This window comes from Eumetopias jubatus, unplaced genomic scaffold, assembly GCF_037043125.1.
Source record: "Eumetopias jubatus isolate StellerSeaLion01/CBP00866 unplaced genomic scaffold, mEumJub1_p1.0 scaffold_13, whole genome shotgun sequence".
Taxonomy (NCBI): domain Eukaryota; kingdom Metazoa; phylum Chordata; class Mammalia; order Carnivora; family Otariidae; genus Eumetopias; species Eumetopias jubatus.
Window position 1 is genome coordinate 62,696,973 of NW_028274819.1, and position 22,887 is coordinate 62,719,859.

A 22,887-nucleotide genomic window follows, 5' to 3' on the forward strand; every position below is an offset into this window, starting at 1 on the left:
CTAAAGGACTCCAAAATTTCTACTTCTCACCAATGCCATTATTAGCCCCTCAGACCAAACCGCCGTTATTAGCATCCAGACACAATACAATTATTAGCACCCCAGACCAAGCCACCTCTTTCTTGGACTACTGAAAACCATCTGATCTCTAGCCCCCTAAAATCCATTTCCTTAAAAAAGCCAAAATTAGTTTAATTCATCAATCCATTCATTCATTTATCCATTTGCTCTACAAACATGTATTGATGGCTTACTCTGTGTGGGGCACTATTTGATATACTGAGGATACACTGATAAACAAAACAGACAAAGCCCCTACCATGATTGAGGTTATATTTTTGAGGATAAGAAATACAGTCACTAAGTTAAATTATTTTATATACAACATGTATGTTATACATATAGATAGATGTGAGATCTATCTATATCTATGTATCTATCTATCTATCATACAAGAAAAAACAAAGAACAAGAAGGAGATACTAAATACCGGGTTCATCAAAAATTTAGTTAAGAGTGATCAGGAAAATCTTCACAGAGAATGTGACTTTTGAGTAAAGATCTGAGGAAATGAGGCATTTATCTGGGAGAAGAGTATTCTACGAACACTGTGGTTGCTGTGTTGAGACTGCAAGGGCAAAGGCAAGGAGACCAGGTAAGGGAAGATAGCAATAATTATACTCACTATGGCCCAGAGTGTTGCTGATGAAGGTGACTCGGGAAGATGGATATATAGATTTGGAATTTAAGGGAGAAATTAGGACTTGTTATGGACTAAATGTTTGTGAACCTGCCCCAAATTCATAGATTAACCTAAAGAAAAGTGTACAACTGAGTGTGTCAAGATACACTGTAGAAAGAAATCTGAATGAAACAAATTGAATAAAGAACAACACTTTCCCACTCAGTTGCCTTTTAAGAGTAACTGTGACCCTTACTTCTGAGATTTGTTCAACACTTACTAGAATTTTTAAGAATGACTTCAAAGAGAATCAAAAGATCAAGTATATTAATATTCTTGCTTTATACTTTATCTAGTATTTAACAGACTACATTTATGTCTGCCACTTTTAAATTATGGGGTCTTTCTCCTAAGAGCATGAAATATGTTCCTGCTACTCCTTCCTAATTGTTAGAACCACCTTATGCAACAATATTCTTTTATCTTTCATTGATTGCTTAGGAATTTTCACCATTGAGTTCTGGAAGATCACACTTACCTATAATCATTATATACATTTTGAAAAAAGAAAAATAAATGAATTGAAAATTCAGGTGCAAAGTCAGATAAATAAGTGGGATTTTTAGAAATATTTCTTTAGAAATACAATAGCCAAACCAATAAATAAAAATAAAAACTCACAAATGTTTTATTATCTATTTTCTAACACTTAAATATTTGAAAAAAATAGAAATTATTTTTTCATATTGTCCTTTTTATCTAATAATTTATCATTTTGTAAATATAAGGCAAAACTAACCTTCTTTGGCTTCAGCTTTTTTTCTTTTGAAAACTACAGCCCTCATTCTAGTTGACAGCTTGTTTCTTTTCTAGATTGATGTTCAGCAGCATATCATCCAAGAGGTTGGCTAATGAGGGAGACCAAAACTTTACCCTATCTAGACCAGTGATAACTTCTCTGTCTCCACCAAAAGAGGCCATCATATACAAAAATGAATACATAACAATGGGAATTTGGTCATGAAAACAGAGCACCATGTAAAGACTAGTATGTGGGAAAATGTGGGAAGCTGGCAAAGTTAGATGTTTTTCCCACTACAACTGGAATGAGCAGTATTCAGTTTTATAATGAATACTAATAAAAACCAACAATTTGGCCTATTTTGGTACATTGTCTTTTAATGAAGTGTTTCTTGGCAATGACACAAAAACTTATTTGATGAAATACAAGTTCTTTGTTCATGCCTTGAAATATCTGGTGTCTCAAGATAGCATTATTTCCGTGAAATTAATAATATGGTAACTATTGCTTTACCTTGGGCAGAAAACATACTATGTCTGGGTGTACTTCTCCTCTGAAAAACTGTTTTGAGAATTAGTAGAAAAAAGTTAATACACAAACATGTGTATCTGTGTATACGTGTATTTGGTAATACATACCGTAGTGAACATAGTGTCTAGCATATTGTACAAGGTTAATAAACGCCAATTCTTATATGGACTCTCTTTAGCAGTTGGTAAAGATAGAATTCATTTCCAAAAATTTCTGTCTGAACACAGACATTATCATATTTTGGAACATTTGAACTGTGTGATACTGAAGACACTTTATATTCCTTAAAGTAAATTTTCAAAATCAATTTAAAATTTATTATCAGAGTCTTGCTGAAACTCATAAAAAGAGATAGTAAGTATTTTATGCTTATAATTCATAGTTGAATGAAGATTACCCTTTTTATAAGAGAATTCTGGTCAGTGCTGACTCCTGGATTCTTTTGTTCTATATTTCACTATAATTTATGTTGCTGAAGCACAGAGGCAGTTATTGAGCCAGGGTACAACCTTCCCATGCAACTCATTAAAGATATCTGATGCTCAGCTTAAACACATGATGAGATCAAACATGCTAAAAGATGACTGTGCATTCTCTAAATTGTTTTAGGAAACTGCTTAACAGAAATTAATCCAAAAATTCAACCCCAAACATGCTAATACTGAGCTACTAGATTTAGGATGAACAAACAATAAGATTAGCAAAAAATGCCTAGATATAAGTATTAAGCAAGAGAAATCAGACTATACTAAAAAGAACATTCATGATGATTTCATGTATAAAATCAAATTCTGTGTCCATAAATTCCATTCCATTGAGATATTATATGTATGTACCTTTAATGTACACATTTCCTTCACAAATAATTTGTTTTCACTTGTATGAGGACTTTATACCATATCATAGTGGGGATTGTTGAATGAAAGTGATTATTAGCCTAGGAAAAAGAAAAAGAAAAAAAAATCAGAACAGCCAACATGGCAACATTAATACTGACCTATGGGAATGAGGTTTTAAGAGATCAGAAGAAAATGTGGAAAGTACTTGTGTTAACAATAAGTTCCACTCAGAGACAGCCATATACTGGGCCAAATATAATATTATTGTGAAAGAATCTCTTGATAGATATTAACATGTTTAACCTGCAGTATGGGCATTGGAGAGATCATGAAGCATTTGGCAGAATGTGTATCCCTTATAAAGAATAACAGACTGGGGAGCGTGGGTGGCTCAGTTGGTTAAGCGACTGCCTTTGGCTCAGGCCATGATCCTGGAGTCCCGGGATCGAGTCCCACATCGGGCTCCCTGCTGAGCAGGGAGTCTGCTTCTCCCTCTGACCCTCTTCCCTCTTGTGCTCTCTATCTTTCATTGTCTCTCTCTCAAATAAATAAATAAAATCTTTAAAAAAAAAAAAGAATAACAGACTGTATTCATCTTTCCTAAGGATTTAAAAAAATGTAGATGTCAAAAGAAAACAATGCAAAGTTCCAAATGCTTAGAAGAATTGAAGATGTTGCCTAAGTCTTCAGAAGAAACTATATATATGATGATTTTCTAGACAAATTAACATAAGACAATCCTGTAGAATATACTATTGTATCCTATTTACTAAATGCTCAAAGCTGAAAGGAAATAAAGAATGCAAAGAAAATACCACGCTTCTCCAGTGGTGTCTTTATCATGAGGTTGCATTTAAACAAAACTCACTTGAGTGAAGTTAGATTCAATTACATTCAAGAAATAGAGTCTCTGAAATGGTCTTTCAAGGAACCCAGGAGGGGTTACCATATTAAGTCAGCATCAAACTAACTAAGTACTGACAAGCACTTGATAACACATAAAAATATGCCATTTAGAGCCACACAGTATCACATTATAATAACACATTATTATACCAAAAACTACTACTCATTTAACAAAGACTCTGATTCATTACACTTTTCCAATTTTCTTAGTGTATGCCTTGCTTTATTTCTTCCAACTAAATCTCACTACCTATTTTTTTGTTGGAACCTTGGTTTTCCACCTCAATTTTGACTCCCAATGATATTCAACTAGTGACCCCTATGCAGTATCTTACCACTATTTTTGGTAACTTACATCTTGCTAAAAGTCCTTAACTTCCGTGGCTAAAGCCAGTTTCCACTAGTCCAAGAGTGAAATAAGGAAAATATTGGGTAATATATACAACCTTAGGAAAAATAATTATGCACATTTTTCAAAGAAACAATTTAAAAATAATACTTGACTTTGATACAGAAGCCCCCACTATGTGAATCTTATTTTTTTAAAAAAAGCGAAGAGATCATGCAGAAAGAAAATTAAAAATAGATTTATAAGTGGCCAAACATAATCAATTCATCAAACTTCATGCACTTAAGAGCTCAGTTAAAGCCTATTTACTCTTGTCATACATATAATTCTAATCAGCCTTGATATTTCATTGCTTCCAAAGGGGTGAAAAAGACAAAGAGCATGGTAAGCACTGATGACTATCAAAAAATATGAAACATAATGACTTTTTTAAAAAAGGTGCAACAGTCCAAAATGTACTCATTTGGAGCTACTTAATATACCTGCTTAAAATTCTTAAAAAGTTACCTATTGCACTCAAGAATGAAATTCAAATATTACTTTCATACTTTAACAAGATATACCTTCGGCTCACATCTTTGAGCTCATTCATATTTCTCTTCTCTTTCTCTCCATCTGAGCTTTCCTCACCTCCCTCCACATTCCTCTCTCTCCCAGTTCTCTGTCTCACATTTTTCTTCAATCACACTACCCTTCTTACTCTTTTTCAAACAATACAAGCTCATTCACACCCTAGGATTCATGTAGTATCTCTTCCTATTGCCTGAAATTACTCCTTATGGTAAATTTTTGCACGGCTGGCTTTTTTTTTTTTTAACCTTTCTGATAGTTCAGTGTCACGGAGAACTTTCATGATCACTCTATCAAAAATAGACATTTAGAGATTCTGGTTGAAAATGGCAACATAGGAAGATCCTGAACTCACCTCCTCCACAGATACAGAGTCTACAGCCACATATGGAATAATTTCCTCTTAGAAAACCCTAAAGTCTGGCTGAGCAACAACTACACATCCAGCGAACAAGAAGAAAAACTACATTGAAGTAGGTATGGGAACCTGGCACACAATCTCATCGTAAACCCCACTCCCAGCAACAACCCACAACCAAGAGAAAATTTAAAAGCCAGAACCTCTCCCAGAGGAGTGCAGTGTTAGATCTCCACATCAGGGACCTCAACATTTAGCACCTGCACCTGAGAGACAGGCCCCTAAACATCTAACTTTGAAAACCAAAGGTCCCATGTCTCAAGACCCCCAAGCTGTAGCCATCCAGGAGACAGCTTCAAAAGGGCACTTAAATGACAGCACTTACCTGCTCCAGGATCCAGCTCAGAGGCAGCTGATAGCACTGAGACTTGAAGCAAAGGAGGCACCTCAGTTTATCTGAATGCATTGGCCTGAGGGGCAGGCATCTAATTTAGCACACACATCTAGGAGCTTCCTGGTACACCCTGCAGGGATGGAGGCTGGCAGGTGCCATTTCCATGCTTTCCCTTGGCGGTGCTCCCAAGCACCAGTATCTTCCAGAAGGAAGCTTTTATGGGTATGTCTGGTGCCCCGACCTTTGCAGCTGTGGCCCCAACCTTTGCGGCCACTGACCTGATCTTTACGGCTGTGGCCCAGGAGACTCTGCTTGACTACCCGGCTCTGGAGGCCAGGGAAGCTTGGGTTCTTGGTTCCATGGGACTGCATAATCACTGTCAACAGGAAAGGAGAACACACACCTGTCTGGTGCCCCAATATTTGCAGCTGCTACCAGGGGACCCCTCTACATTGAGCAGCCAGTGGAGTTTATGCTGGTGGGTTCCATAGGATGTAGACAAAAGACAAAAAGTTCTGAAACAGCTACCATCCTCAGGGCACAGCAGGAGGCAACAGGGCCAGGAACTCAGTCCTTCTGTGAAGGATGCCTATTAGTTAACCGTGATGGCTGCAGCCTGAGAGGGAGGCTTCTAATTAACTACACATGTAGGGGCTAAGGATACCCTTTCCACAGGACAGGGGGGAGGAATGCTATCTTCTCCTTTCTTTCTGCAGTATTCCAGAGTCCAGAGTGTCTCCGGAGGGGAGCTTTACACACAGCAGGTGCCCTGGTTTTTATATCTGGCATCCCAGGTTTTGCAGTGCCACCCAGGGGACATAACTTAATTGCCTGGCTCTGGTGACCAGGGGGAGCTTGCATTCCTGGATCCCACAAGGCTGTGCCAAACTGAGCGATGGTTCTTGACAAACTGCCAACCCCAGGGCACTTTGCAGACAGTACATTAAGGCATTCCCCCAGTCTTTCTGTGAAGGGGGTCTCTTGGCTTGTCCTAGATCTTTGGCCTGAAGGGCAGGCTTCATGTTTGGCACATATTAGTAGACGATGGAGCTGCTCTCAAGGAATGTAGGCTGTGGACACCATCTTGGGCTCTCCCTCTGCCTTGCTCCAGCTCACTGGTATCTCCCAGAAAAGAGCTTACACACTCATCCAGAGCTTCTGGGTTTTGTGACTGCCACCCCAGAGACACTACCAGATCTCCAGGCCAATGGGGTGGGGCTTAACACTTGCAGTCCCATAGGTCTTTGTATACTTTTTTTAAAGATTTTATTTATTTATTTGACAGAGAGAAGAAGCAGGGGGAACAGCAGAGGCAGAGGGAGAAGCAGACTCCCCACTGAGCAGAGAGCCCAATATGGGGCTCCATCCCAGGACCCTGGGATCATGACCCGAGTCCAAGGCAGAAACTTAACCGACTGAGCCACCTAGGTACCCCGGACTTTGCATACATTTAAAAGTTGCTGCCTGAGGGGTCTGGCTTCCAAGCAGCCTGAATCTACGTGCTGAGATCCTTCCCTTGGGAATATTGACAGGTTTCAGCACATCCTTAACTACTGGGAGCTATTAAAAATAAAATAGGCTGCTTGAACAAGCACAGAGGTTTGAGAAATAACATAATTTGTCTTTTAGAAGATATTTAAGAAATACATGATTTAGGTCAACAGTTCTCAAACTTTTTGAACTCTAGTCCCCCACACTTTTTTTGCATGTGTGATTCAAATTATACTTTATGAGGTAGCATTTATTTGTTTGTGTGTTTAAATTTGAGTATTCACATTAGTTTCAGGTGTACAACACAGAGATTCATGGAGGGACCTGGGCGTATTATAAGCGAAAGAAGTCAGACAGAAAAAGACAAATGCCATATGATTTCACTTATTTATAGATTTGAGTCTCCTACGCTCTTAAAACTTGGCACTATGTTTGCCAAGTTTCTTCTTACAAAAGAAACACAAAAATAATACAGTATAGAAAAGCTAAATATATTTGGGATTGTTAATAAACATAAGAAATAGTACTCTGAGGAAATGGCATGCACCAATCTAAAAAAAAAAGAAAGGGGCACCTGAGTGGCTCAGTTGGTTAAGCGACCGCTTTCGGCTCAGGTCATGATCCAGGAGTCCTGGGATCAAGTACTACATCGGGCTCCCAGCTCAGTGGGGAGCCTGCTTCTCCCTCTGACCCTCTTCCCTCTCATGCTGTTTCTCTCTCTCTCTTTCAAATAAATAAAAATCTTTAAAAATAAATAAATAAAAATAAATAAAAAAAGAATAGACAGTCTTACTGTATCATCTCACTGAATTTTAATTGCAACATAGTTTTTGCATTTACATGAAGAATTTGTCTGAGTATGTGTTACCATTATCAATTTATTTTCTCCTTGATCCCCTCTCCTCACTATCCTCGTACTATATAAAATTTTAGCTTCATAGGGACATCAACTTCTTTCATCTTGCTTTTCTCTTCAGAGCTAAGAATAATTTCTTTGCAAATTATTTAAACAGCAAAAAATCTTAAAGGAATAAAACTCACAACATCCCTATGAATAGACTGGAGAATATTCCAGATTATGATAATCTTTAAGTAGGTTGAGTTTTTTAAATGAACTTTTAATTTAAGAAGTTTTAAATTTACAAAAAAAAATCACTTATGAGAACAGAATTTCCATACAACCACACCCAGTTTTCCTAACTGTTAATATCTTATATTAGTGTGGTATATTTGTCACACTAAGTAAATAATATCAATATGTTATTGTTAAGGGAAGTCCATAATTCATTCACATTCTCTTAGTTTTTACCTAATGTCTTTTCTCTGTTACAGGATACTGTACTAAAATTAGTTGTCGTGTCCCCTTTGGCTGTCTGTGACGGTTTCTCAGACTTTCCTTGTTTTTGATGACCTTGACAGTTTTGAAGGTTATTGGTCAGGTATTTTTGTAGAATGTCCTTTAAGGGGGATTTTCTGATATTCTTTTCATGATAAGACTGGGGTATGAGTTTTTATGAAGACCTCAGAAATAAAATGCCATTTTCAAAACATCATGTCAAAGGTACATACTATCAACTTGATTTATCATTGTTGATGTTAACTTTGATCATCTGGTTGAGGTAATGCTTTTTTAAGTGTCTCCACTGTACAGTTACTCTTTTTCCCCTATTAGTGAGGTATTCCTTGAATAAAGTCACTATTCGCAGCTCATACTTGGGAGGTGGGAGTTATTATCCACCTCCTTGAGGGGGAAGCATGTACATAAAATTATGTGGAACTCTCTATATGACAGATTTATCTATTCTCCCCATTTATGTATTTATTCAGTCATTTATTTATATCAGTATAGACTCATGGGTATTTATTTTATACTTCATGATATAATCTATACATTATTAATTTTTTGTCTCACATTGTTCCAGCATTGGCCATTGGGAGTTCTTCCAAGCAGGTATGTGGTCTACTTTTTATTTTAGCATTCCTAATCTACTAAGAGTAGTTATTGTAAACATCTGCCTGATAATTCCAAAATCTTCATTATATCTGAGCCAGATCTGATGCTTTTCTTTGACCTTTAAAACTGTTTTTTTTTCCTTTGCCATTGCATGTTTCAATTTATTGTTTAAAGCTAGACATGATATCTCAGGTAATAGAAATTGAAGTAAATAAACCTTTATTGTAAAATTTTATGTTAACCTGGCTAAAGCTGGGCTGTGTTTAGTTTTTCTATACCTACATAGATCCTAGAGGCTTCAAATTCCTCTAGAGTCCTTGTTTTTGTTCTTTTCCCACCAGTTACCTTTAAACTTCCTTTCCTGAGGGGCGCCTGGGTGGCTCAGTCGTTAAGCGTCTGCCTTCAGCTCAGGTCATGATCCCAGGGTCCTGGGATCGAGCCCCGCATCGAGCCCCGCATCGAGCCCCGCATCGAGCCCCGCATCGAGCCCCGCATCGAGCCCCGCATCGAGCCCCGCATCGAGCCCCGCATCGGGCTCTCCGCTCCGCGGGGAAGCCTGCTTCTCCCTCTCCCACTCCCCCTGCTTGTGTTCCCTCTCTCGCTGTGTCTCTCTCTGTCAAATAAATAAAATCTTAAAAAAAAAAAAACATTTAAACTTCCTTCCTTGAAAACTCCTTAAATAGAGTCTGTACCTTGCAGCTCTATCAGCTTTAATCCTGTTATTATACTGGAGTTTTGGGGGTGGTGGTAAGATGTTGGAGAGATATATTATTCTATAATGTTACACTTGGATCTCAGTTTTATAGTGGGTCTGTGTACCTGGGCTGTGACCTTAACCATGGTATCATAACTTACATTTTTCCCCCATAGGTGAGACAGAAAGGCTGGAGGGGGCTGTGGACAAAAAACTGATAGTCCCTCAGGTTGGATAAGGCTCTGGTAAAGTGTTTTTACCTGGTCTTTATTATGGAGAATGCTCTGGGAGTATTTCACAATGGTTATTTTTCCCCTCCCCATGCCAGAGCCCCAAGGGTATCATTTTTGGCTTTTCATCTTAAGAACTTGGTAAGGTTTCTGGAGGTAAAAAGCCATGAAAGTGAGGGCTATCCTGAGACTGAGGGCCCCCCCAAATTTGTATTCTTACACCACTCCACACAGCCTCCAGCAATTTGACAAAATGACTATTTAAACGTTCCTACCAGTTTATGATGCCACTAGCCCTATTCTGGGTAAACTGATCTCAGCTGTGATTCTCTGTTACCCTTTGTATCCAGATTTTAGTAGCGGTTTGCCTTTGTGATTTCAGTTCTCCAATGGGTCCAAGAAAAGATATTGATTTTCAGTTTGTTCACTTTTTTTCTTTCTCATTCTAAGGACAAGAAGGACAGCTTCTAAGCTCTGCATTGTGGAGTTGAAACCAGAAGTCTTGACTGTGTTTTTAAAGTTTTGTTTATTTATTTTTTAGTTTTGTCCTCCCTTAAATGAGACAGAAAGACTGGTGCTGCTGGAGTTGGGAGTAACACTCTCTCTCCACCTGGGATCCAGTTTCAGAACTGTGCTCTGTTCAAACCACTTGAACTGGATCATAGGCTTTTCAATTTTTTTTTTTTTTAATAAGGTTGTGGTTATTTCACAGTGTTTACTCTTTCCCTCCTTATCCCAAGATGATGAGGGAATCTTTCTCATATCCTCAATATGAGGAACTGGTGTTTCTGGATAAAAACACTATGTTACTGTAGAGGACCCCAAAATTGTGGCCCTCCCAGGATTTTCTTACTTACTCTCATACCAGCCCACAATCAGTTTATTCATTAAAATTATCATTTTTTAATACATTTATTTTTTTTACTTTATTTTTTTAATTAACATATAATGTATTATTGGTTTCAGAGGTACAGGTCTGTGATTCATCAGTCTTATATAATACCCCGTGCTCATTACATCACATGCTCTCCTTAATATCCATCACCCAGTTAAAATTATCATTTGTCTGTTCCTCCAGCAGTTTCTATTCCAGAAGCTCTCAGTTACTTTATCTGTGTGGAAGCACTTGTCTTTCCAGATTTCAGGTGTCAGTTTGCCCTGTGACCTCAATTCTATGTCATGTCCAAGAAAAGTCACTGATAGTCAGATTTCGTCTTTTTTTGTTGTTGTTGCAAAGTGGGTAGTGAGGACTTAACACTTTACATGTTGCAACTGAAGCCAGAATTCTACGGTTGACCTTTCAATTTGGTTCTTTGTCACTGACACTAACACATGAGTGTTGTACTGCTTTCCATATGCTTAATTCCACGTATGACATGTTGTTTTTATACTTTTCATACCATTTTATGGATTTCAACAATGCTTTGTGGTCCTCAGCTCTGTTACTTCAGCATTTGCTTATTCCATCCTTTCCTACTCAAGAGGAAACTCAAATTTAATATATAATTAATATTCTGACTTCATCAACATCTACAGCAAATTTTATAAATGGGAATATTTTGGCCCTAGAAAGATTTAGTAATTTTCCAAGATAACCTAGGTTAATTTATGACTTCGAACAAACAAAACAAAAACAAAACAACACGCCCCCTGGAATTTCTTAAAATGTTACCATGTAAAATATATGTGTCCAAGAATAGACTTTAAATCAATTACCTCTAAATTACTGGAGCCTTTCACAATGCATTAATTAAGATTTGGGTTCCTAGGGGCATCTGGGTGGCTCATATGGTTAAGCATCTGCTTTTGGCTCAAGTCATGATCTCAGGGTCCTGGGATCGAGTCCCATGTCAGGTTCCTGGCTCAGCAGGGAGTCTGCTTCTCCCCTCTCCCTCTGCCTTTCCCCCTGCTCAAGCTCTCTGTATCTCTCTGTCTCAAATGAATAAATAAAATCTTTAAAAACAAACAAACAAAAAAGCCCTTAAGGTTTGTAGGTAATAATAGAAAACCTGACCAAAACAGCTTAAATAAAATGTAGGTTTATTATCTGGCAAAACAAGAAGTTGGGATTTAGGTAGTACAATGGCTCAAAGGTACCATCAGGGACCCAAACTCTTATCTTCTGCTCTACCAGTAATTTAAGTCTCATCCTCAAGTTGGTGAATTTATACTCCCTAAATGATGTTGGAGATTTATATCTGAGTTACAAAGGATGGAAGGAAATGATGAAGAGCAAAAAGTAAGACTGCATTTTTTAAATGTATGTTATTTTGTCCTCATTGGTCAGAACTAAGTGAAATGACATCTTGGAATTGCAAGTGAGAGTGAGAGCCAAGGATTTTGATTTCTAGCCTTTATAGGTGTAGGAGGCAAGGGAGAAAGTTGCTGAGTCCACAACTTCCACATTCCATAAAAGATGTCTCAGAAATATTTCTTACATATATAAACACATTGTCTCTATTTTAACTTTTCCATATGATTCCTTCATGAATCACATGTTGTCTCTTAGCTTCAGACTTACCTCTGTTCTCCTGTTTGTGATGCTAAAGCTGAGATTCTGCAAATCACATTTCCATTTTGCCAGCTCATTCCCTTAGGCTTTGCCCTGGGCAGTGCTAGAGGGAGACTGAAAGCCTAAAGAGATGGGATTTGCTGCTTGCTCTTTTGTTTCCTATTAGTATCAATCAGGTAGTCCTTTACTCTGGCAACAACAGCTGTATCCATCCCCCCCCCCCCCCCCCACATTGCAGACCAGCCTCAGCATACTCTTTTAAGGATACTAGCAGTAACTGTCTACAGCCCAGCTCAGCAGGGGACTTTGCCCAAGACCCTGTGCTCCTGGCCCTGGTAGAACAGGAGTCCCCTTCTATATTTGAATCCCAACTTTGTAGGAACCATCCTCTATGTTTCTAAATTCTAATAATCCTAGTTTTTTCCCCCATCTTCCCTGACCCTGAACACAAAACTGCTTTCTGAAGTTACTCCTTCTATACTAACTTAGTGTTTTCTCTTTGCTTTTCCAGTCCTGGAAAGCATTTATTTATATTAAATTCTCTATTTTATATTAGACCTCTGTCTCCTGACAGAAATCCTAAGTGATATAAAAATTAGTACCAGGAAGGCTCCGTGACCCAGACACTCAAAGATGGGCTTTTTGTGATTGGTTTGATTGTGTCCTTAGGCTTGAACACAATGCAAGCTCCTTGAAAATGGGAAATAGGATGCTAAGAATCATGTCAAGCAGTGGCATCATAATTAATCAAATTATCATCTATGGTTGATTGTGATAATGTCCTTACTGAATCAAGTTCCTGGAGGGACCAAAAAGCTATTATGTTATTAGCTATTGTGGCAGCAACAGTGACTACAAGGACAGTAAAGTGAGATACTGCTCTTGACTGCACTGAAATCAAATGGAAGAAAACAAAAAGAGTCAGTTTAGGTCTTTAAACTCACAGCTCAAATCTTGGTCAGGAAATTAGACCGTTTCTATCCTGACCCTAAAGGAATCTTAGTTTTGTAGCTTCAAGGCTGATCTCACTGAAATTGTAATTGTATGTGTTGCAGAATTGCTACGTAAGTTGATTTTTGTGGTGGATGTTTTGATGTGCCACCCAAGATCTCCCTTGAGGAATCAAGACCTTATTCTCACAGCTGCTCTCAGTGCTAGAGGAGGGGCATCAGCTGTATCATTCTCTTTGGAGAATACCTTGACTGAAGACAAATGCCTCTCCCAAGGTCAGGCCTCATTTTAGAGAAATTCTGCATTTCCAATGACTGATTGATGCCAGTGTATTAAGACCAGGTCCTCTTATTTCCCCTTGGTATAATACTGAAGAGGTGTCTTAAGTCCAAAGCTCCCCATGGGTTGGCTGAGACCTAATCTGGCTTCTTTCCCCTACCTTCCACACATGTTGATGCCACAGGCATTCTCTAATAATTGTACCGCATTCTAATAATCATCTGAAACTTTGCTTCCTACGGAACCTAACTTGTGACCAATTCACAGCCCCACAAATCCCCTAATGTGAAAAATACTGAAAAATACACATTACTAAGTACTGAGACCATGAGACTTGGAAGAAGATCATCCAGATGAATTTAGATAAAACTGATAATCTGGAACCCACAGGCTTCTCTGAGTCTCCCTTCCAAGTAGAGGTATACCCACTTCTTGTGACTCAGTATATTTGGTTTCCTTTACTTAGATACCCTTCAATAACTCACCCTGGGATGAGTATCTCGTAAGGAGGTACTTACCCTCTGCAAAACTCAACACAATTAATTCTTGCCACCAGACTCTTATCTAGAGTCAGATTTAAGTATGTTCCAGGGGAAAAAAGATTCAAATTCTGACTCTAGAAGTAGCTTATATTAAATAGTAATAAAAATTTTTCTTCTAATTTATATTGTCATAAAATATATGGCACAAAATACATTATATGTGGGAATAGATTCTAAGGTCATTAGACCAAGGAAAATAGAATATGTACAATGAATTGGACAAAATTTACTCATGATTATACTTACCAGAGATTCTAGATTTTGTGTGCTAGATTTTTGAAGCCATAAGTTTAAAATTTTTTACAGTTGATTGACTAAAGTTAGAATACAGTAATAGTCTTCATTTAATGAAGTTGAGATACCAGAACTCCCTGTCATAATGTAGAGGATAGAATCCCAAACTTTGGAAAATGGGAATATTTGAGTTCATTCATCATAGATAAACTATACATCCCCCCTCCCATTATATCTTCCAAGAGGGTATAGAGAATATTTCTTTCACTAAGGCATTTAAAAATAATTAGTGAAAGGAGCACTAATATTCCAGAAAAGGTCTTTGAGAACTACTTCTGTAGGATGGGTATGACAGGAGATACCACCATACAGATGTTTTCCTTGATGTCAGTGGTGCTGATGAGATTGTGACAGGAGAGACTGAGGGACAGGGAGTAATCAGTGCCAATGACAGGGTTGTCACATATACTATAACGGGCAGCAGTGATAAAGTGGCAATCAGAATGTCTTGACCCACTGAGATGTTTTGAAATAGTTAACCAATTACAATGCCCCTAGAAATGAAAAAAAATGGGCAAATTTAGTATTACTTGAAGTATATATTAGTTTCTCTTTGTTACTTGAACAAATTACCATAAACTTAGTGACTTTAAGCAATATATATTTATTATATTACTGTCCTGTAGGTCAAAAGTCCTAAAATCAAGGTTTGGCAGGGCTGCATTTCTCTTCAGAGCCTCTGGAGGAGAATCTATTCCTTGCTTTTTCCAATGTTTCAGGTCCACTGTTGTTCCTTGGCTCACGGACCTGTCCTCCATCTTCAAGGCCAGCAGAAAAACATCTTCAAATCTCACTTTTTCTCTGTCTCTGATCTCTGCTTTGATCACCACATCTTATCTCCCTTTGATTCCATAGTGATATGTCCTTCTTTGACTCTGTTCTTCTTGCCTCCCCCATAAGGACCTGTGTAATTACATTGGATTTACATCAATAATACAGAAGAATTTGTCAATCCCAACATTCTTATTTAATATAACCATATACACAAGTCCCTTTTTGCCATGTAAGCTAACATATTCACAGGTTTAATGGAGTAGGACATGGCCATTTTTTAGAGAGAGTATTATTTATCCTATCAGAGTCAATACTCTGACCGGCACAGATTTTTTTTTACTGTTCCACATGCAAAATACATTCACCCCCTCCCAACATCCTCACAAGTCTCAACATTTAACAGTGTCACTTCAAAGTTCAAAAATCTCATCTAAAGCTCATTAATGCAAATGTCTCAAATCTCATCAATTAAATCTTCAAAATCAGGTATGGTTGAGATTCTGGGTATGATCCATCCTCAAACAAAATTCTTCTCTATGTGTGGAGGTGTAAAATCAGAAAAGTCATCTGCTTCCCAGCTACAGTAGCTGAACAGTCATAGGATAAATCATTCTTGTTCAAAAGGGGAGAAAATTGAAGGCCAAAAGATGACACAATCCCAAGTAATTTTGAAATCCAGCTGAGCAAACTCCATTAGGTTTCAAGGTCTGGGGATAATCTTCTGTAGATCAGGGCTCTTCCATCTGAGTCTGTGGCTCCAACCTCGAAGTCATCTTTCCTATTTAGTGAAGGCTAGTACATGTTTGAGGCTGAGTAATTTTATCAGCCTGTTTACTGCCTATATAATTTTGAGTCTGGCATCCTGTTTTCATTTTATTCTCTTTTTATCCCTTTCAGTTCAAGCTGGCAGCATTACTGCTATGAGAACTCTGTTTAGTTTCCCATGTATGTCATGAGATTCATGCCATTAGACATGAGGCTCCTCCACAGATCATTCCTGGAGAATTTCATCTCTATTCCTGGCTCCTGCTGAGATAGCTTTGGGTATACCCAAATTGCATGCCTACTCTCTTTAAAAAGCCCTTTTTGTGATTGAATGCTTTGGCTTACTGATTCTTCTGAGGCACTAGCAAAGGATTTTTCAGGCACACACTTGGCTTTCTCTACAGAACAGACTTTACTAACAGTGAATCTCTTAATTTTAGTATCTTTTGCAATCTGGATAGACTGAGAATTTCCCCAATCATCAAGATCTGTTTTTGTTTTTGTTTTTTTAATTGCTTAACGGTTCTTTCTTCAGTCTCTTATTTTACTACAAGCAGCAGTAATAATCCAGACCACTTCCTTAACATTTTACATGAAAATCTTCTTAGCTAAATATCCAAGGTAAACACTGACATATTCTGCTTTTCACATAACTGTAAGACATAATTCTGCTAAGCTTTATGCCACTATATAACAAGCAATTTCTTTCTTTCAACTTCCAGTAACATGGTCTCCATTTATTTCTGAAAGTCTGTATTTCAACCAGCAGTTTGTTTATGATTTAGAACTCTCACAATTGTTATGTTATTATTTAGATCTATCACCTGGTGGCCAACATGGAGATTTCTGGCTTTTAACTCAGTTTATAGACCAGAATACCTTGTTTGAAGGCTGGGATCCATTGAGAAAAGACCCTACAACAATGTCACAACCATGTACTTTAAATTTTCTTCAAAGAATTCTCCAAACAGAATGCAGCCATTTACTGAGTGACTATGCACCGAGGAAAATAAGAACTTAAACTGGCACCAGATTGATAAACCCTTGCAAACCCAAGATGCCATCATGGTCCATCAGTTAATATGTGGTCTTCTGGCAGCCAGGTAATAAATGGAGTTTTATGCCTAAATTCAGGTCACAGTGGATCCAAAGACCAATACTGTAGTTATTTCCTCACTTGCTGAACATATAATTGAATCACCATATATCCTAGATTTTCCTCCCACTACAAGCTGAAAATCGAATAACAGGTCCTACTTCTATTTGATACAATGAAGTCATAAAAGTCACAGAGTATCCAATTGCAAGAATAATGATAAAGAAAAATTGATTTTATTTTCAATGCTATCGGTTAACTTAATTTGGATATGAAATGAGACGGCTCTTTAAAAAGCCATAAATGCTGGTCAGGAGAAACACAGCTTCTACATCAAGGACGTTTTCACTGACCTTTGGTAAAACAAAGATCATCAAAACAACAAAAGACTATGGAGAATCCTCTGGAAAACCTTTCTTTTCAGCTAAGGCAACAGTTGCTGGGAGAAGGAGAGGAAATTGTCTAGATAAAGTACCCTGTGCATGACAAAGAAGGAATTAAATTTATCACATTTTGATCTACCAGCATAAAGGGTCCATTCTTCATTATTGTCTCCCCAGCAGTCAATGAATTTGTTGAACAAAGGAGTAAAAAACCTTGAGTCATATATCTATATCTCAATTTTCCTCCATCATACTATATTTTCCTTCATCTTTACAATAGAATGATTATTCATGTTCTTTGCCTTTGTTGGTTCACAAATTGCTCCCCTATACACAGTGGACAAGGAGAGAATGAAGAAAGCAGACCACTCCAGATTGGGAGGTGGCACGTTTAATAAGCAGGGGAACAGACATACAAGGCCTATCATGGGCAGCTGCAAGATGAGTAAATCTCCACACCAAGCTGCCAGAATCTTAAACATTTATATAGAGGCTTTAACTGGTTTTAATCACATATACTGTCCAGATGGTCTCAACAACATATCGTTCTCCCAAGATTATGCCCTTGAAAATGGCTCTCCCCATGGGAATGGTGGGAAAAACATACATTTTTAAGGGTGGGGAGGGGGTAAGTGGCCTCCAGTTGCCTGGGTCCAGTTCACAGGTTAATTGGTGGTTATGTTCTCTTGATTACCTCCTCTAACACCTCCTCTTTTCTTAACAGTTCAGCTCCCAGACCATTAGGGGGACTAAGGTAGGTGTTTATGCCAGGGTGAGAACAGAGAGCTATGTTTATGCAGAACAAACTATTGGAAGCACAATCAAGGGCAGAGTGTCCATAGGGGGAAATGATGTTTATATGGTGCAAAATATTGGTGCAAAATGCAGGACGAGGAACATTTTTGTGTAGAAGAAAGATCAGCATAGGGTGTTATGACACAAGTTAAATGTTTGATAGGAAGTGGGAAATTTAGTTACCTTAGTAAGTCTACCAAAAAACACTTAACTAATTATAAAGAGCAAAAGAGTAATCTTAAAATGGGGAAGACCAAAGGACATCCTCTTCATCAAGAGGTCGAAATGAACATCAATTGTAATGGGAAAAAAACAAAAGTGTGTGTAATCTTATAGAGTGTAATGAGAATATAGATTAACATTTAAGAGATCTCTCTTGAAAGATGCAAAAACTAAATATTAAAGGAAAACATCAGAGAAACATAAATTGAGTGACTTTCTCTAAAATAAGTCATCTATAATCACTTAATCACAAAATAAGGAATGAGGAAGTGCTCTGTACTGAAGAAGATAAAGGAGACCTGAGAACTTGATGCAATGTGTGATTCAGAACTGGATTATTTTCCTATAAAGGATGTAATGTGGACAATTGACAAAATTTCAGTGAGGAGGTAATATGTATCCTACCGCATAATATTGTAGTGAGGGTTAAATGAGAAAACTGGTGCTTAGGACAGAAACTAACCTTACTTAAGTGTATAATATAAGCAGTCTTGTTTCATTCATTTGGTTTTTTATATGGTATAGACTGAATATTTGTATTCTTGAAAATTTATATATTTGAACCTAATCCCCAATGTGTTGGTCATGAAAGTAGAGCTTTCATGAATCATATTACTGCCCTTATCAAAGAGACCCCCAGAGAGTCCCCTTGTCCCTTCACCATGTGGGATAACAGTGACAAGAAAGCCACCTGTGATCCAGAAAGTCAGCTGTCACCAGACATGGAATTCGCTGGTGCCTTGGTCTTAGATTTCTCAGCCTCCAGAACTAGGGAGGAGGAAAAAAATTCTGTTGTTTATAAACTGCCCAGTCTATGGTATTTTTGTTATAGCAACCTTAATGAACTAAGAAAATAAGTTTGTTTTTCAATTCTGTCAATATTCTTTTATTAACCATGGATTTTTGTCTTTCTACACCAAATACAAGGAGGGACTAAGGAGGCTTCTGCACCAGTTCCACCACTCTCTAAAAATCCTCCACATTTGGGTGCCTGGGTGGCTCGGATGGTTAGGCGTCTGCCTTCGGCTCAGGTCATGGTCCCAGAGTCCTGGGATCGAGTCCCGCATCGGGCTCCCTGCTCCTTGGGAGCCTGCTTCTCCCTCTGCCTCTCTCTCTCTCTCTCCCTCCCTCTCTCTGTCTCTCATGAATAAATAAAATCTTTAAAAAAAAAATTAAAAAAAGTCTTTAAAAAAAATAAAAATAAAAATCCTCCACATGGAAAAAGAGCTGACTTATCTGATTAGTGAGATAGGGAAGAAAGTATAGATCGGCCCCACACTCCATGCACATTTCTGTCTGCCAGGATTGAGTGAGTATGAAGCAGAACTCCATGTGGTGACTAGATGCATGTCTAAATTTAGGAGGACATGGAAAGGCTCAAATTGGGTCACGAGCTCTAGCTGCCAGCTCAAATCCAGCTTTGCTATTAATAAAGCAGATACTAACATTTAATCTTCATTAGATTACTATATATATATATATATGCATATATATATATTTTACTGCGTTTCAGAATGCAGAAGGAAAGAAGGGTTTTATTAAAGGTCATCCTCAAAATGTTCAATTTGTGGTCATAAAGCAAAAATCCCTACAATCCCTACTAGTGAGAACTAGTCACTCAAGATTCAATAAACAACCAATAGAGATTCTGACTTTAGTGATCTTAGACTGCAGGGGTCTTTGAACTTTGTGTGTTGCAGGTATCACCGTGCTTGATTTAGTAGTCATGTAGCTTTATTCAATTGTGATAGGTAAGGAGATAGCTTTAATAGTACTATTACTTGGCTAAGGTTGCCATAAGAAGGTACCACAAACTGAGTGGCTTAAATAACAACAAAAATTTATTGTCTCGCAAGGCTAGAAATCTGAGATCAGCATATTAATGGTTGGTTCCTTCTGAGGGCTGTGAGGAAGAATCTGTTCATTTTCTCTGTCCTCTAGCTTATAGTTGGTTGCTGACAATCTTTGGTCTTCCTTAACTTGCAGAAGCATCATCTCAATCTCTGACTTTATCTTTATATGATGTTATCCCTACATGCTGGTCTGTGCCCAAATATCTTCTTTTTATGTTGGATTGGGGGCCCACTCTACTCCTATATGAACTCAGTAAACTAACTACATCTGCAATGACCCTATTTTCTAATAAGGTTACATTTTGAGGTACTGGAACTTAAGGCTTCAACATATGAATTTTGGGGGATACAATTCCACCCATAACAGTACTATTTGGTCAAGAATTGGAATGCTAAGCAACTTCTGATCATGACTAGGTTTTAGAGTCCAGAATGTAGGTTCACCCCAGAGTGATAGATTTCATTAATGAATATTTTAAAAATAAGAGGTTTTTTTTAAAAAACTTGTGTCTGAAACATTATTTCTAGTAATTGGGTTTGCTCACAGAGTCAGCTAAAGAGGACTCAGACTGGTTTTGTAAATATATATGTATAACTTGCAGCCAGTAAGGAAATAGTAGAGTAAGGGAAATTAAAAGAGGGGATGATTGTGGGAGTGTCTTTATTTATTTACAATTGCTACTATAACAAATTGCCATTAAACTTAGTAGCTTAAGCCAATACAGAAATACTGTCTCCCAGTTCTGTAAGGAAGTCTCAGTGGATCTCAGTGACCTAAACTCAAGGTTTCAAGGGGATGTTGTTTTTGTTTTGTTTTTTTAACCTGGAAACTCTAGGGAAATCCATTTCCTGGTCTTTTCCAGTTTCTTGAGAATATCCACATTCCTTGGCTCATGGCCCCTTCCTCCATCTCAAGGCCAGCAACATTGCATCTCTCTGACCATTCTTCCATCACACCTCTCTCTGTGTTTTTCTTTTTCTTCTTTTTTTAAAAAGATTTTATTTATTTGTTTGATAGAGAGAGAGAGCACAAGTAGGCAAAGTGGTAGGCAGAAGGAGAGGGAAAAGCAGGCTCTTCACTGAGCAGGGAGCCCGATGTGGGACTTGATCCCAGGACCCTGGGATCATGACCTGAGCCGAAGGCAGACGCTTAACCAACTGAGCCACCCAGGCACCCTTCCCTCTGTGTTTTTCTGACACCCTTTTCCACCTCTAAGGACCTTTGTGATTGCATTATGCCTACATGAATAATTCAAGATAACCTCCATTTTAAAGTAAACTGATTAGCAACTTTAATTCTTTGTCATTTAGCCTCATGTATTTCTGAGGATTAGAATTTCAACATCTTTAGGAGGGTGGTTATTTTACTTACCACTAGTTTCCTTTGGAGAAAGTTGCAAATACAGAGGGCAGAATAAAATATATGAGAACAGAAATGGAGTATACCTGCACATAAATCGTTTGAAGACAGAACTAGCAAAGAAGGATGTTATGGTTGTTATTAAATCAGGTTGTTACTAAATCAGTTGAAACTGAAAACTGAAGATAAAAAGAAGTCATAATCCATGGAGCCAGAACACAATGACTTCCCTAGGAGCACCTATTAAAATAACTTCTTTAAAACTAATTTTTAAAACTACAAAGGATATCGATAGCAAGAAAACAGGAAGCCATCTCTTGAAAACTTGGAATTATGGTTGTTAAGTATGATTTAGAAAATTTAATATGAGGAAGTTAGACACCATTGAGATGTATTTAAATTATATTTGATGAACACCTAAAAAGAGTCTTATATTTGGATTATACATGTTACAGGAAATATCCCTTGAGAATTTTCCTATAAAGCAGTACATAGATTTTAGTTTTAATTAGAAATGGACTGATTTCAAAGTATTTCCACTAGGATATAACTGACTCAAGCAGATGAAGTTGATCAAAACATTGTAAACTGTTAGCAGAATAAAATCATACTGCCTTCATATTGATCACAGTAGTAGTCACTAAGAGACAGATGAGTATTATTCTCCAGGAAGACTCCAAAGGTACAGTGACTTTGGTTGATGATTTAAAAGCCTTGGAATCAAAGCCTCATAATTCCAGTTTCTGCACCCATATTTAAAGAGTTCATAAGTCACAATGCCCAAACCTGTAAAAGGAAAAAATAGAAAAAGTTGATGACTTTTCTTGGATCCATTAGAGATCAGAATTTTCAGGGCAAAGCACTACCCAGAATCCTGAGAGGGAGGCAAATTCAAAAGGTCTCAGCAGAGATCTGCTTACTTGGAGAGAGCCTCTGGAGCCATAAATTGGTAGAACATGTAAATGGTAATTATGATGAACAGTTACTGGGGGCTGAGTGTGGATGAGCTTGAGAGCTAGAAACTGCTAGGGGCCACAATCTTAGAGAGATCTATGATCCTCTGATTTCATAGATTTTACCTCCAGTAATCCCATCAGACTCTTATAGTGAAAATCTGAGACAGACACTTGCAAAGTTCTGGCAGGGGGAAGGTAGAGTAATCTTTGTGAGACACACAATCTTCTCTGTAACAAAGGAGAAGACATTACTAGAGTTTACCAGTATTCCTCTCCAGGGACAAAGATGTTACACAGTCTTATCC